The sequence below is a fragment of the Pseudophryne corroboree genome (assembly GCF_028390025.1).
Source record: "Pseudophryne corroboree isolate aPseCor3 chromosome 12 unlocalized genomic scaffold, aPseCor3.hap2 SUPER_12_unloc_1, whole genome shotgun sequence".
In the NCBI taxonomy this organism is placed as follows: Eukaryota; Metazoa; Chordata; class Amphibia; order Anura; family Myobatrachidae; genus Pseudophryne; species Pseudophryne corroboree.
In genome coordinates, this window is record NW_026967485.1 from 1,155,435 (window position 1) to 1,169,008 (window position 13,574).

Below are 13,574 nucleotides of genomic sequence, written 5' to 3' on the forward strand. Positions count from 1 at the left end.
CCAGCATCCTCTAGGTCGTATGAGAAAATAGGATTTTAATACCTACCGGTAAATCCTTTTCTCTTAGTCCGTAGAGGATGCTGGGCACCCGTCCCAGTCCATACTGTGTCTGCAGTTATTACTTGTGGTTATACACATGTTGTGTTATGGTTCTGCAAAAGAAAGGGGGTGGTGAGACTGCGCTAGATTTGATGAATACAACACTATTGGTATAATCAATAAAACAAGTTTATTCCTAAAATAGTACAATAGGTATATAAGGATTATATTAAAAATATGCACATGTGTAAAGTATTAAATAATACAATTTCTAAAATGTAAATAAATATCCCAAGGGACTAACCAATCCGCCAGATATGGAATTAGACTTTGTGGAGATATATGCAGTGACCGTTCCTGATGTATTTCCCCTATATCATTATAGTCCAGCTTATACAGTAGTCTCAGAATTTAGGCAAGGTCCAATGTATGGACAAGTTACCGTTAGAGGGTAATGTGCTCCGAAATCTGTAGTGGAGAGCTCCTCATGCATTACGGTTACTGCAGTCCTTTATGCGATGTTTGCCATGTGGAGTCTGAGAATTAGAAAAATCGTCTGGACGAGGCTTGGGGAATGGTTCGGTCCTCCTTGGAGTCAATTCCTGGCAGGGGTCCCTGGTTCACCTGACGCGTTTCGCTGCAATCAGCTGGCAGCTTTCTCAAAGGTATGTGCAGTCTAAAACATGTGGGGTTTATATACCACCTCTAATATGGTGGCTAATTAGCCCCTTGAAACACCTGAGTGCAATTGCATAATCACTTTTAGGGCTAGATGCATAAAATCAGAATAAACTTATGAGCTGAGACAGACCTACTTCGAGTAGCATATGATAGGTAGCAGATATATACATTATTTATAAAAACCGAGTTGTTTAAAGGCCTTTATTGATATGTAAGTAAGTGAATAAAGACAAACAGGAAGTGTGTAAAAGAGCATTAACCAATAACTGAATTTGTTGTGGATCCTGTTGTCATGGAGATGATATTGACAGCTTCCATTATAGGTGGAGGAACATGTAGAGAGCGGGACTGAAATTGCATATTTCCGTTTTGTTCCGATCACGTGACTTATGTCACGTGGTCGGGGCTTTGTATTGTATGTCTTATAGCGTGCGGGAGAGCGGGGAGACGGTTGCTAGGCAACCGGATAGTGTATTCGATTACACAGACCATGATCCGTAGCGACTTGTCCGCCCTAGTCCGTGTGTTTAGGGAGGACGTGATTGCGTCATTGTCTATGAATCATTACAGGCATTACTTCCGCCCACCAGTCCGTTAGAGGCATAGTACTTCCGCCAACCAAGTTATCAGAGATAGGGATTACATTTAGATTTAGATTCAATTGGAACTCATACTTTTTAGGTGGCTTAGGGATCTGACCCAACAGGGCCAATGTTCAGACTATGGGAGGGGGGTATATTTAAGTTCTAATAATAAGTATTTTAAACATTATGTTATCGCATCCAATGGGTAAAAATCTAAATATTAATATCCTAAATGAATTAATAAAATGTGATACTTCATGACTAATTATTTCTCAGTATATTGATTTTATCTAAATATTATAATAGATATAGTGGTATAGGGACCATATAAATGTCCCCTCTATTAATATATAAATATTTAATATTTTATTATTTATTGTAATATTGATTCAGAGGTTTCAGCGTGATGAACAGATCACTAAAAAGTTCACTAGAAAGGGCGAGACAATAATTTATGAACAGAATTGTAATTTTTAGAGGAAAGCCATGTATACTCCATGTGGGAGAAAGATTAATTATTAGCAATATTTCATATTATGGTATTTAATTCTACGGCATCGTTAAGACCGCCAGGGTAAATGGAGCCCATTTTAAACATCCAATAAGTTTCTTGTTGGCATAGTTTTTTATAACGGTCCCCACCCCTATTGGTTATAGGGATGTGCTCCACTCCAATTAGTTTAAGGCTGTTGGGATTGCCTTGGTGGAATTCATGGAAGTGTTGGGAGACACTATGGGATGACAGTCTTTTAATAATATTTCTCCGGTGTTCAAGAAACCTGATTTTGAGTTTTCTGGTGGTACGCCCTACATATTTGAGTCCGCATTCACATGAGAGTATATATATAACATATGATGAATTACAGTTAATGAAGTGTTTAATTTCATATAGTGCCCCACTATCTTCAATTTTAATGGTCTTAGTTCTATTATCTATATAGTTGCAGGTGATACACCTGGTTGCTCCACATTTGAAAAACCCCTTAGTATTAGATGGAAGCCAGGAGTCTAATTGGGCTGTGGGTTTTAAATCAGGTTTCAAAAAGCTGGGTGCCAATGAATTTCTAAGGGATCTATTTTTCTTAAAGATAAAAACTGGGTCGCTTGGTAGCAGGGGGGCTATTAGATAATCCTGTTTAAGGATATTATGGTTTCTCTTTATAATTTGTTTGATTTGGGAACAGTGACTGTTATAGGTAGAAATGAATGCTATTGGTTTCTCATCTTCTATTAGGTTAGTTTTATCCTTTTTCTTATTAGTTAGTAACGTGTTTCTGTCTATTTTTCTAACTTCTTCAAGTGCTTTATTTAGAAGAACTGTAGGGTACCCTCTCTGTTCAAACGATTTTAGCATCTCGGATGCTTGGGCTTCAAAAGATATTATATCAGAGCAATTGCGTCTGAGGCGTATGAGTTGTCCCCTGGGGATATTCCTCTTCCAGGGGGGGTAGTGTGCACTGGAATAGTGTAGATATGCATTAGTGCCTACTTCCTTAGCATAATTAGTAGTGTAGATTGTATCATCTTTAACTTCAAGTGACACGTCCAAAAAGTTAATACATTGGGAGTGATATTGGTGTGTGAAAGTTAAACCATAAGTGTTAGAATTAAGAGAATCAACAAATAACTGTGCTGAATGTGAGTCCCCATCCCAAATAATAAAAAGATCGTCAATGTACCTGCCTTATAGGACCAGGTGCGCCTCCCAGCCTCCCCTCCAGATAAGTTGTTCCTCCAATTCGCCCACATAGAGGTTGGCATAGCTGGGGGCGAACCTGGTCCCCATGGCGGTACCCTTGACTTGTAAATAGTGAGATTGTAGAAACAAAAAATAATTGTGATGAAGGATATAAGAAATAGAGTCAATTATGAATTTCTTGTGTATCTCACTCAGGTCCCCATCTTGAGTGAGTCGGTTAGATATTGTGAGTAAGCCTTTCTCGTGTGGGATATTTGAATAAAGACTTTGGACATCCAAAGTTAGGAATGCATATGAATTAAGCCATTTCACATCTTTGATAAGGGATAAAAAGTGAGTAGTGTCCTTGATGTGAGACCTGAGTGTAGGTACACGTGGTTGTAGGTATGAGTCTACATAATAAGATAGGTTGGATGTGAGGGAGTGAATACCAGATATAATAGGGCGCCCTGGGGGTGAGGTGAGAGATTTGTGTATCTTGGGTAAATGATAATAAACCGGGGTGACAGGGTGTGCAGAATAAAGAAAATTGTATTCGTCTTTGGATATGACTTCATCGCTTAGAGCCCCCCCCAGAAGAGTAACAAGCTCCAGAAGGAATTCTCGGGTGGGATCACTGCTTAGTTTGGTGTAGAACTCGGGGTTTTCTAACTGTCTTGTGGCCTCCAGTATATAGTCGGTTTTGTTCTGTATGACAAGCCCTCCCCCCTTGTCGGCCTCCTTAATGATAATGGATTTATCCCTAGTTAGATTATTGATGGCCCTTTTCTCTTGTCGAGATAGGTTAGATTTGTTCTTATGTGAATGGAGATGAATGTCAGAACACATTGTCTTAAAATCATCCATGGTCACCTTATAAAAGGTTTCTATGCTGGAACCTTTGGATTTAATTGGGAAAAATTCTGATCTCTGTTTAAAATTCTTTCTGGATATGTCGTACAGTTTCTCTGTTTTGTTGGGGGTACATTGTTCTGTATTAGCCAGTTCCTCCAATATATCCAGAGCTATCTGGTCCCCATCATCAAGCACTATAGGTATAGCTTCCTCCTTCCTTTGTTTTATGTGTTGTTTAGCGAAGAATCTTTTACGGCATAAAGTTCTGATGTATCTATTAAGTTCCACAAACAAAGTGAAGATGTTTGGGGGAGTGGATGGGGAAAATTTAAGGCCCTTATTTAGGAGGGTAATTTCAGAGTCTGAGAGAACTTTTGTAGATAAATTGAAAATATTGGAGGTCTTTGTGCCCTTATTCTTATTTCTATTTAGTTTCTTGTATTTTTCTTTCTTACCCCCTCTTCTACCTCTGAATCTGTACTTCTTCTTCCTCTTTTTGATGTTATCTGTTGTTCGTTCGCATGTGGTATTTGATCCCAATGTAATTTGTTTGGGCGTTTGTCTAAAAAACCCTCTGTTGTGGTTTCCGTTCTGCTCATATTTAGATCTCTTTCTTTAGGTCTCGCCCCTCTACTCTGTGTGTCATAGGTTGGTCTATCCTGTATTCTAGGGGATATTGGATGGGGATATCTGGAATAGGGGGTTTCTATTTCATTTCTTTTATTTCTCCTAAAAGTAGGAGAGCTATTTGGCCAGTAATGTCTCGTATATTCCCGTTCTCTATGTTGGGGATAGTTGAAGTTCCTATGGGGAGAGGGATAAGTTTTTCTAGTGGAAAATTTCCTGCGTCTATTGGATGTTGATTTATTATATGGTCGACCTTGTAGTTTTTCGTATGGTCTCCCTCGCTGTTCTATCTGTTCCTCCCTATTCTTTAGTTTATATGTTCTCACTGTTCCTTTCGTATAATCATCAAAGTCTCGCCTAAATTTTGTACATTTGGTATCTAGAAGCGTTTGTTCAAATTTATCAATTTTTTCAGTAACGATCCTATCCCTTTCTTTAAATTCAGGCATGTTAGCATGTGGTTCGAGTCTCTTTTTAACTTCCTCAACTAACTTCCTGTTGTGTTATGGTTCTGGTCAGCTTTTTGCTGCAATTGTTCATGCCGTTGGCTTGTGTTCTGTTGAATGCCACGTTCTGCGGCATGCTTAAGGTTAGTGATGAGCGGATTCGGTTTTACTCGGTTTTACTCGGTTTTACTCGGTTCTCAAAACGGCATCTTATTGGCTCACGGATGTCACGTGTTTTGGATAGCCAATAAGATGCCGTTTTGAGAACCGAGTAAAACCGAGTAAAACCGAGTAAAACCGAACCTCGCTCATCACTACTTAAGGTGTGAGCTGGTAAGATGCTCACCTTAGTTTAACAATAAATCCTTTCCTCGAAATGTCCGTCTCCCTGGGCACAGTTCCTATAACTGGAGTCTGGAGGAGGGGCATAGAGGGAGGAGCCAGTTCACACCCTTTGAAAGTCTTAAAGTGCCCATGTCTCTTGCGGATCCCGTCTATACCCCATGGTTCTTAATGTGACCCCAGCATCCTCTACGGACTAAGAGAAAAGGATGCCCTTGCGCACTATCCTGACTTCTCCTCCCGTCTGCTTACTTTGTGCCTTCCAACGCACAATGCGAACTACAGGTGGTGCTGCAGGGCCCACACCCTTTTACTTGCCTTACAGAACAGCTCTGGAGCTGTTACAGTGCCCAGCTGCTGCAAGAAATCAGCTTGAATGCTTCAGGGGATGGGGCATGGCCAACATGAGCCCCACACCAAAGGAGGGTGGGGGTGTTTAATGCGAACTAGGGGTCATCCAAGCACCGCAAAAGGCCGCCATGCCCTGCATGCCCCTTTTCTCTTTTCATATGCAGATGAGGGTTCCAGCCAACTTTGGCCCACTGCTTGGATGACATCACCGTATGCAAATCCGTCTTCTGCAGACCTTCCCCCTGGAATGCTTGTACTAGTTGTTGCATATGGTTTGATATTTGATGGTGCTTCAATATTAGGCAGCCTTCCACCCTCCCATGTTCATCTGAACAGATGTGGTCTCCCTGCAGTTGTTGTCCCCAGACGAGAGTTCCCTTGTGCGTCCTCAGTTGAATCTCCTTAACTTGACGGGGGAGGGGCTGCCCGAGCAGACACCCTCCCCAGCCCTATCCCAACTCATACTTATTTTGCATATGAGATCTCTTGATCATGAAGATTGTTCTCACAGGGTGAGGTTCATCCATTATATTTTAAAATAGGAAGGTACAAATTACATATTTGAATTGCATCTATGTGCTGGATTCAAATGTCCCCCCCCCCTTCCTTTCTCAATTGTGCCCGTCAGCAGCTATTCTAAGGTTGCTGCCAATGGGTGTGACACATTAATTTCTTCTGTGGGGTACACTGGACTCCACAAGGATTCACATTGGGGTGTAGAGTAGGATCTTGATCTGAGGCACCAACCGGCTCAAAGCTTTTGACTGTTCCCAAGATGCTCAGCGCATCCTCCTCTATAACCCCGCTTCCATGAACAGGGAGCTCAGTTTGTAGTTGGTGCCTTCAGTAGCAGGCCACTTAACAGGGGCCTGCCTCAGGCAGCCTAATCTTAGCTATTAATTTTGACAAGAAAAGAAGAACTTGTTTTATGAGAATCTACTAGGGCTGCAGCAGGCTAGGTCTAATAGACATCTTTACTGCAGCTTCATCACTCCCAGCGGCGCTGTATACTCCCGTGCCCTGGTTGCTGGGTCACTGCAGCGGAGGCTCCAGTTTCTTCCTAAGGTCAGTCACACACACACCGCCCTTCCGGATCACGAGGCCGCTGATGAAGGGGAGCGTGGCCGTAGGGGGTGGACCGTGTGCGCACTGGCGTGGACACTGATTACTGGGCAGCCGCTCCACTAGCCACCAGGTACAGTTAAGGAGCACAGGTCTGGGAGTTTTACTCCTATATTATCCCAATTTTGTACTGCCCGCAGCGCATTGTGATAGGTAATAGGGCCTGATTCAGGTTGGATTGCAATCACAATAAGCGATCCAACTGCAAAAATTGCTAAGAGCATACGCATGTGCCTGCATTTTCTGCGGCACCCCGCAGAGAATGCGATCGCCTCTGCCTGTCAATCGGGGCGGGGGGGGGGGAGAGGGGGGTCAACAACACTCCATTTCCAAGTCAGGGATGGAGCGGTGCGGGGGCAAGGCTTCAAAATGGGGTCTGCAACGGAGGAGACACAGGGGGCGTGGTCACAGCGGCTGTATGACATCACATTCAGCCGCTGTGATCACAAAAATGGTGGCGGCTTCCTGCGCGCACATACAGTCTGCACCAGCAGGAGGCTACACCATTTTTTATGATCACGCTGAACTGCAGTGCGACTGCAATTACAGCATGGTCAAGAATGGAGGCGTCATGCTGGGTGGCCATGCCCTGTCACTGTGCAGGAGCCAGCACCGCACACACACTAGTCCCCGGGTGCAGCCCCCAACCCCCGGGACACCCGGAGCAACAAAATGTAGATTCAGGCCACCAGGCCACGCCCCTACCTATGAAACCATGCCTCCTTTTTACCATTGCACTGCTTATCTGCGCGCACTGCATTACAATCTCCCTCGCCACCTCTCTGGGTGTCACCAGTGATAGTGACACCTCTGCCATGCTTGTAGCAGCTGGTCCTAAGATCTACGCCTCAAGCCCTGAGTGTTTGCCCTTGTGACTTGTTGATCATCATAGCGAAGCAGATGCTTTCAGAAAACTGCAGGGGCTTAGATTGAAAATAAAAAAATTGATGGGTATAAGGTAGAGAGGAGCGGGTTCGGTTCTCCGAGAACCGAATTCCCCACGAACTCCACGTGGTTTACACTGGTCCGAGGCAGGCTCGGTTGTTCCCGCCTGACTCGGAAAACCTGAACAAGGGAAAATGTCATCATCCCGCTGTCGGATTCTCGCGAGATTCGGATTCCATATAAAGAGCTGCGCGTTGCTGCCATTTTTACTCGTGCATTGAAGAGAGAGCGGAGAGGACGTGGCTATGTTCTCTCAGTGGAAATCTCAATATCAGTGCCCAGTATCAGTGGTTACTTATTGCTGCTCAGTAATACTAGTAGTGTGTCTCTCCTGCTCAGTGTCAGTTCTCAGTAGTATCCTCATCAGTGCTCAGTATCACTGCTCATTGTCTTGTGCTGCATTGTGGTGCTCAGCATACTACAGTACATTACTAATAGTCCAGTGCTGCATCTTGCTGCTCAGTGTCAGTTCTAGTATCCTCATCAGTGCTCACTATCACTGCTCATTACATTGTGGTGTTCTGTATACTACAGTAACATAGTAATATAGTAACATATAGTAACATAGTTTTTGAGGTTGAATAGAGGCAAATTGCCCATCGTGTTCAACCTGTTTTAAGTTGTGATGATTCTACATACTTGCTGAATAATGTTTTATGACTAGTTAGCTACTATAACTCATGTTACCCCCGGATTAACCATGTTGATATTTTAAGTATTATAACCTTGGATAGCTTTTTCATTCAGAAATGTATCCATTCCTTTTTTAAATCCAATTACAGAGTCCGCCATTACCACCTTCCCTGGCAGGTAATTCCACATCCTGATTGCCCTAACAGTGAAGATCATAGTATCTCACCTGGCAGGTAAGTAGGAGTTGGGCTAGAGCTGTGGAGGATTGCTGCTCGGGCACCCCCTGTCAAGTGAAGGAGATCCAACTGAGGCAGCACAAGGGAACTCTCGAAAGAAGAACAAGGCTAGAGGAAGATCTGAGACAAAGAAATCTGACTTTTACCAGAGCTGACCAGAGGAAAGCACAAACACAGTCCCCCACTACCACAAATAATGCAGTCGAGTTTCCCACATTTGGGGAAATCACAGGGGTCAGCATACCCAGAGTGCAATGAATGAACCTCACCCTGGGAGAACAATCTTCATGACCATGGTATCGCCTATGCAAAATAAGTATGATTTGGGATAGGGCTGGGGAGGGCCGCTGCTCAGGCACATCTCTGTCAAGTAAAGGAGATTCAACTGAGGCAACACAAGGGAACTCTCATCTGGGGACAACAACTGCAGGGAGAACACATATTTTCAGATGAACATGGGAGGGCAGAAGGCTGCCTAATACTGAAGCACCCCCAAACAACAAACCAAATGCAACTACTAGTGCAAGCATTCCTGGGGGAAGGCCTGCAGCAGATGGATTTGCATATGGTGATGTCATCCAAGCAGTGGGTCAAAGTTGGCTTCAACCCTCGTCTGCATATGAAAATAAAAATGGGGTGTGCAGGGCATGGCGGCCTTTTGCGGCGCTTGGATGACCCCTAGTTCGCATTAAACACCTCCACCTTCCTTCGGTGTGGGGCTCATGTTGGCTATGCCCCAGCCCCTGAAGCATTCAAGCTGATTTCTTGCAGCAGCTGGGCACTGTAACAGCTCCAGAGCTGCTCTGTAAAGCAAGTAAAAGGGTGTGGGCCCTGCAGCACTACCTGTAGTTTGCATTGTGCGTTGGAAGGCACAAAGTAAGCAGACGGGAGAAGTCAGGATAGTGCACAAGGGCATAGAAGGGAGCGGCTCAAGAAAAGAGAAGTGGAAACAGACAGCAAACTAGGCTGGAGAGAGACCTGAGACAAAGAGATCTGAATTATACGAGAGCCGACCAGAGGAAACACAAATTATGTAATCAAGTGTCCCACATTTGGGGAAATCGTAGGAGCAGCACACCCAGAGTGCATTGCCCTGGGACAAGCACCTTCCTGATCATAGTATCTCACCTGGCAGGTAAGTAGGAGTTGGGCTAGAGCTGGGGAGGGTCGCTGTTCGGGCACCCCCCTGTCAAGTGAAGGAGATCCAACTGAGGCAGCACAAGGAAACTCTCAAAAAAAGAACAAGGCTAGAGGAAGATCTGAGACAAAGAAATCTGACTTTTACCAGAGCTGACCAGAGGAAAGCACAAACACAGTCCCCCACTACCACAAATAATGCAGTCGAGTTTCCCACATTTGGGGAAATCACAGGGGTCAGCATACCCAGAATGCAATGAATGAACCTCACCCTGGGAGAACAATCTTCATGACAATGGTATCTCCTATGCAAAATAAGTATGATTTGGGATAGGGCTGGGGAGGGCCGCTGCTCAGGCACATCTCTGTCAAGTAAAGGAGATTCAACTGAGGCAGCACAAGGGAACTCTCATCTGGGGACAACAACTGTAGGGAGAACACATATTTTCAGATGAACATGGGAGAGCAGAAGGCTGCCTAATACTGAAGCACCCCCAAACAACAAACCAAATGCAACAACTAGTACAAGCATTCCTGGGAAAAGGTCTGCAGAAGACGGATTTGCATACGGTGATGTCATCCAAGCAGTGGGCCAAAGTTGGCTGGAACCCTCATCTGCATATGAAAAGAGAAAAGGGGTATGCAGGGCATGGCGGCCTTTTGCGGCGCTTGGATGACCCTTAGTTCGCATTAAACACCTCCACCCTCCGTCGGTGTGGGGCTCATGTTGGCTATGCCCCAGCCCCTGTAGCATTCAAGCTGATTTCTTGCAGCAGCTGGGCACTGTAACAGCTCCAGAGCTGCTCTGAAAGGCAAGTAAAAGGGTGTGGGCCCTGCAGCACTACCTGTAGTTTGCATTGTGCGTTGGAAGGCACAAAGTAAGCAGACAGGAGAAGTCAGGAGAGTGCACAAGGGCATAGAAGGCAGCGGCTCAAGAAAAGAGAAGTGGAAACAGACAGCAAACTAGGCTGGAGAGAGACCTGAGACAAAGAGATCTGAATTATACGAGAGCCGACCAGGGGAAACACAAATTATGCAGTCAAGTTTCCCACATTTGGGGAAATCGCAGGAGCAGCACACCCAGAGTGCAATGGGTGAGCCTTGCCCTGGGAGAAGCACCTTCATGATCATAGTATCTCACCTGGCAGGTATGTAGGAGTTGGGCTAGAGCTGGGGAGGGTCGCTGCTCGGGTACCCCCTGTCAAGTGAAGGAGATCAAACTGAGGCAGCACAATGGAACTCTCGAAAGAAGAACAAGGCTAGAGGAAGATCTGAGACAAAGAAATCTGACTTTTACCAGAGCTGACCAGAGGAAAACACAAACACAGTCCCCCACTACCACAAATAATGCAGTTGAGTTTCCCACATTTGGGGAAATCACAGGGGTCAGCATACCCAGAATGCAATGAATGAACCTCACCCTGGGAGAACAATCTTTATGACCATGGTATCTCCTATGCAAAATAAGTATGATTTGGGATAGGGCTGGGGAGGGCCGCTGCTCAGGCACATCTCTGTCAAGTAAAGGAGATTCAACTGAGGCAGCACAAAGGAACTCTCATCTGGGGACAACAACTGCCGGGAGAACACATATTTTCAGATGAACATGGGAGGGCAGAAGGCTGCCTAATACTGAAGCACCCCCAAACAACAAACCAAATGCAACAACTAGTACAAGCATTCCTGGGGGAAGGTCTGCAGAAGACGGATTTGCATACAGTGATGTCATCCAAGCAGTGGGCCAAAGTTGGCTGGAACCCTCATCTGCATATGAAAAGAGAAAAGGGGTATGCAGGGCATGGCGGCCTTTTGCGGCGCTTGGATGACCCTTAGTTCGCATTAAACACCCCCACCCTCCTTCGGTGTGGGGCTCATGTTGGCCATGCCCCAGCCCCTGAAGCATTCAAGCTGATTTCTTGCAGCAGCTTGGCACTGTAACAGCTCCAGAGCTGCTCTGTAAGGCAAGTAAAAGGGTGTGGGCCCTGCAGCACTACCTGTAGTTTGCATTGTGCATCGGAAGGCACAAAGTAAGCAGACAGGAGGAGAAGACAGGATAGTGCACAAGGGTGTAGAAGGGAGGGGCTCAAGAAAAAAGAAGTGGAAACAGACAGCAAACTAGGCTGGAGAGAGACCTGAGACAAAGAGATCTGAATTATATGAGAGCCGACTAGGGGAAACACAAATTATGCAGTCAAGTTTCCCACATTTGGGGAAATCGCAGGGGCAGCACACCCAGAGTGCAATGGGTGAGCCTTGCCCTGGGAGAAGCAACTTCATGATCATAGTATCTCACCTGGCAGGTAAGTAGGAGTTGGGCTAGAGCTGGGGAGGGTCGCTGCTCGGGCACCCCCCTGTCAAGTGAAGGAGATCCAACTGAGGCAGCACAATGGAACTCTTGAAAGAAGAACAAGGCTAGAGGAAGATCTGAGACAAAGAAATCTGACTTTTACCAGAGCTGACCAGAGGAAAGCACAAACACAGTCCCCCACTACCACAAATAATGCAGTTGAGTTTCCCACATTTGGGGAAATCACAGAGGTCAGCATACCCAGAACGCAATGAATGAACCTAACCCTGGGAGAACAATCTTCATGACCATGGTATCTCCTATGCAAAATAAGTATGATTTGGGATAGGGCTGGGGAGGGCCGCTGCTCAGGCACATCTCTGTCAAGTAAAGGAGATTCAACTGAGGCAGCACAAGGGAACTCTCATCTGGGGATAACAACTGCAGGGAGAACACATATTTTCAGATGAACATGGGAGGGCAGAAGGCTGCCTAATACTGAAGCACCCCCAAACAACAAACCAAATGCAACAACTAGTGCAAGCATTCCTGGGGGAAGGCCTGCCGCAGATGGATTTGCATATGGTGATGTCATCCAAGCAGTGGGTCAAAGTTGGCTTCAACCCTCGTCTGCATATGAAAAGAGAAAAGGGGCATGCAGGGCATGGCGGCCTTTTGCGGCGCTTGGCTGACCCCTAGTTCGCATTAAACACCTCCACCCTCCGTCGGTGTGGGGCTCATGTTGGCCATGAAGCATTCAAGCTGATTTCTTGCTGCAGCTGGGCACTGTAACAGCTCCAGAGCTGCTCTGTAAGGCAAGTAAAAGGGTGTGGGCCCTGCAGCACTACCTGTAGTTTGCATTGTGCGTTGGAAGGCACAAAGTAAGCAGACAGGAGAAGTCAGGAGAGTGCACAAGGGCATAGAAGGCAGCGGCTCAAGAAAAGAGAAGTGGAAACAGACAGCAAACTAGGCTGGAGAGAGACCTGAGACAAAGAGATCTGAATTATACGAGAGCCGACCAGGGGAAACACAAATTATGCAGTCAAGTTTCCCACAGGAGTATATAGGATACGACCCAGTGGTACCTGACGACATAGATACTAACAGCTATTTAATAACATTACGCTAGAAAGTGATTATTAGCAACATATATATCTATATAAACAACCCCGCCAGGGTTGTGCCTTCAAAAATAATCACACACGGACACGCTTTTTAAACCTTTTTTTCACATCTCTTTATTCTTCTTATGCACATGTATGTTAGTTCTGTGATTTTAACCTTTATGTTTCACTGCAGTTTGGGATAATAATATTAATATTTATCCAATTTTAATACATACTTAATAAAGGTTATATTTTATGATTCATTCATTCTGTCCAGTGCGTCAACAGTGCAGATTTCTTCTTGTTTTTTCTCCCAAATTCTATAACAATGACAGTAAATGTTGTTTCTTTTCAAACAGAACTTTCTTGACCATGCTTCTTTCTTGAAAGATCTGGGAGCACATGGAAAACAGTACAAACCATGCAGTATCACAAGAGCCTTTATTTGATCTTTCATGAAGATAGAGCAGAATTGAGGACACGTCAACAATTTCTGCCGAAGGTG

The 13,574-nt window shown here is 45.0% G+C and overlaps 5 non-coding genes and 1 pseudogene across 5 annotated transcripts; all 6 read right to left on the reverse strand.

Moving 5' to 3' along the window:
* Positions 1-8,695: 8,695 nt before the first annotated feature.
* Positions 8,696-8,859, reverse strand: LOC134982513 (U1 spliceosomal RNA). The gene has a single exon (XR_010191202.1). It is a non-coding gene; the product is annotated as a U1 spliceosomal RNA (small nuclear RNA).
* A 975-nt stretch (positions 8,860-9,834) lies between these two features.
* On the reverse strand, positions 9,835-9,998 carry LOC134982564 (U1 spliceosomal RNA). Its single transcript, XR_010191249.1, has one exon. It is a non-coding gene; the product is annotated as a U1 spliceosomal RNA (small nuclear RNA).
* Positions 9,999-10,669: 671 nt separating this feature from the next.
* On the reverse strand, positions 10,670-10,832 carry LOC134982934 (U1 spliceosomal RNA). The gene has a single exon (XR_010191560.1). It is a non-coding gene; the product is annotated as a U1 spliceosomal RNA (small nuclear RNA).
* Positions 10,833-10,983: 151 nt separating this feature from the next.
* Positions 10,984-11,147, reverse strand: LOC134982558 (U1 spliceosomal RNA). Its single transcript, XR_010191243.1, has one exon. It is a non-coding gene; the product is annotated as a U1 spliceosomal RNA (small nuclear RNA).
* Positions 11,148-11,849: 702 nt separating this feature from the next.
* LOC134982979 (U1 spliceosomal RNA) lies at positions 11,850-11,984 on the reverse strand (annotated as a pseudogene).
* Positions 11,985-12,136: 152 nt separating this feature from the next.
* On the reverse strand, positions 12,137-12,300 carry LOC134982621 (U1 spliceosomal RNA). Its single transcript, XR_010191300.1, has one exon. It is a non-coding gene; the product is annotated as a U1 spliceosomal RNA (small nuclear RNA).
* Positions 12,301-13,574: the final 1,274 nt, after the last annotated feature.